The sequence below is a fragment of the Brassica oleracea genome, chromosome C4 (assembly GCF_000695525.1).
Source record: "Brassica oleracea var. oleracea cultivar TO1000 chromosome C4, BOL, whole genome shotgun sequence".
NCBI lineage: Eukaryota > Viridiplantae > Streptophyta > Magnoliopsida > Brassicales > Brassicaceae > Brassica > Brassica oleracea.
Genome location: NC_027751.1, coordinates 11,210,821 through 11,214,091, shown reverse-complemented (window position 1 = coordinate 11,214,091; position 3,271 = coordinate 11,210,821).

The window sequence follows — 3,271 nt, the reverse complement described above, 5'->3', positions numbered from 1 at the left end:
GAAGTGGTCCCATATACACCAGTCACGGAGTTACGACGGTCAAGCAGAATCATCAGAAAGCCAGTAAGATTTTCTCCATCGCTCAACTACATTCTGCTCACAGACAGAGGCGAGCCTGAATGTTATGAGGAAGCTATGCAAGTTGATGAGTCGATCAAGTGGGAGCTTGCAATGAACGACGAGATGGACTCGTTGTTATCCAATCACACGTGGGAGTTAGCAGATTTGCCTAAGGAGAAAAAGGCATTGCATAACAAGTGGGTCTACCGAATAAAAGAAGAACCTGATGGAAGTAAGCGCTATAAAGCGAGGCTTGTTGTGAAGGGATTCCAACAAAAAGAAGGCGTTGACTACACTGAAATCTTCTCTCCTGTAGTCAAGATGGTGACCATCAGAACGGTTCTTGGGCTGGTAGCACAAGAAGATCTGCATCTTCAACAGATGGATGTGAAGACGGCATTTCTTCACGGTGATTTGGATGAGGAAATTTATATGAAGCAACCCGAAGGCTTTGAGATCAAAGGGAAGGAAAGCCTTGTTTGCAAGCTGAAAAGGAGTTTGTACGGCTTAAAACAAGCTCCAAGACAGTGGTATAAACGGTTCGACAGCTTTATTAAAGGCGTTGGTTTCTTGAGGTGTGAAGCTGACCACTGTTGTTACTTCAAGACGCTTGAAGAGTCCTACTTGATATTGCTCCTATATGTCGATGACATGCTGATAATAGGAGCAGACTTGCACGAGATCAATAGCTTGAAGACGAAACTCTCAGAAGAGTTTGCGATGAAAGACCTTGGAGAAGCTAGCCAGATTCTAGGAATGAGAATCAGTAGGAGCAAGGAAGGTCTTAAGCTATCACAAGAGGAGTATGTGAAGAAAGTCCTCAAGAGGTTTAACATGGATGACGCGAAGCCAGTCAATACTCCCCTGGCAAGTCACTTTCGGTTATCCAGAGAACAGTCTCCAAAGACGGAAGACGAGATGGCATGTATGGATAAGGTTCCATATGCTTCTGCTATAGGCAGCCTGATGTACGCGATGATATGTACAAGGCCAGACATTGCACATGCAGTGGGAGTCGTCAGCAGATTTATGAGCAATCCAGGAAAGGAACATTGGGAAGCCGTCAAGTGGATTTTCAGATATCTAAAAGGAAATCCAAGTTTGTCGCTATGTTTCACAAAGTCTGCGATGGGATTGCGGGGATATGTTGATGTTGACAATGGAGGTGACATTGACAGCACGAAGAGCACAACCGGGTATGTCTACACCTTTGGCGGTACTGCAATTTGTTGGGTTTCAAAGTTACAGAAAATTGTATCTCTATCAAGCTGTGAAGCTGAGTATGTTGCTGTAACGGAGGCAACAAAAGAGATGATATGGCTACAGTCTTTTCTAGAAGAGCTAGGCCATGACCAAGGGAAAGGTGTGTTGTGATGTCTCGAGTTTTAACCCGATTATCTAACTGCAAGTGCACAGTAAAGTACGCAGTAGTAATACGGGATCGAATCCACAGGGACCGATGATCACACGTAGAGTTGCAGACAAGTTAATAGCTACAGCGAATCAAGATATATTTTTGATGGTTTTTGTTTAATTTTCTCTAGTGTCACAAAGCATAAACAAGCATGTAAAAAGATGATTTAAACGATTTGAAAACTATTTTAAAACAAACGTTGGGCATTGGGAATTCTCAGGGATTTCTTTTTAATCAAGATACAATTAATGGCAGACACAGGGATATATTAAGAACCGTCTAGAACTCAAACACGATATTAGAATTAACCTACTTCCGTAGCGCTAATTCTCTATGTTATAGAAATCTCCACACTAACTTCCGCTGAGTTTCAATTTCTAAACAAGCATTAAGAACAGGTTCAATATGTTCACAAAGCGCAATAACATCAACTTCCGAGGGTTAAGGACACTTTGCTCATCTAAAGTATTTTCGGAAGTTCAAACAATCACTTTCGGTGCATCAAACAATCTAATATCATGAACTAAGTGATCAATTCAGTTCAAGCAGTAAGAAATCCATTAGATGAAGAACCAAAACGTAATCCCTTAGTCTACACACGTTTTATGAATCAAAACATCAAGAAATCCCCTATGAGAACCCCTAAACCCAACTAGATGACTACTCACACATAACTAAGCAAGAACAACACGATTTTGATGAAGAAAACATGATAAGATTGTATTAAAACAGAGTAAAGGTTCAGAAGATCTTCTCCAAATGGTTTTGAGATGAACTCCTTTACAAATCTTCACAAATCACACAAAACAAGATAAAAACTCTCAAATCTCTCTCAAGAACTTGTAAATCTCCTTCTTGGTCGTCCCTGGTCTTTTCTGAGTCCCAAAAGTCGAGAGTTCTCTTTTCCATTATTGAGGGGAGTGGGTAAAAAGGAGTGAAAAGCTCGTTGGTGCGTGTGGAGCCCGTAGAGCGTGAGATCGGTCGATCCTCAGTGGTAGGATCGGTCGATCTAGTGCATGAAAGCGTGGGATCGGTCGATCCACGTTGTCCGGATCGGTCGATCTGTGGCTCTGTGCGATCAATACTTCATTCGGTCCATTGTTCGGTCCATCTTGCTTCTGAATAAATCCCGAATGCGTTCTTTTCTTGCAAGCTATCTAGTAACCTGCATATTACACTTAAGAACACCAAAACGCATCAAATAGACCAAAACATTAATTAAAACCGACCATTTAATTGCTCCAAAACGAGTTTAAAACCGTTAAAAACACGGAATATCAACTCCCCCAGACTTGAATCTTTGCTTGTCCTCAAGTAAAGAGGATTAAAATTTAGGAGCTCACTAACCCTCAGTAGACCTTATCTTGTGATTTCGCTAACCACTTAAATCAGAGACTGTCAAGGCATTCATTCCAAATCCCCACCAAGACCGCGCAAACCTTTCCATATTTCAGACCTGCAAGTCTCAGTTTCAAGTAATCAACTCTTTACATTCATTAAAAAGGGCGTGACCTTTCCACCAAAGATATCTCCATCAGGTATAACGGGCTCGGTGTTTGGGAGGCTGTTTTAGTGTTTAATTAGGTGAGGCTCAAGTGTTTGTGGGTATCAGCAATAACAAAAAAATGCAAAACATTATGCAAAATAGCTGGAGAAACCGAGTATATTGATAACCACGTTTTCGAACTGCTCAAGTCTCAAATGATCAAAACCCAACAAATCTCAAACTCTAACCCAAAATTTAAACAACGCATCATCTCTGGTACACAAAATAAAAATAAAATGTCTAAATCAAAT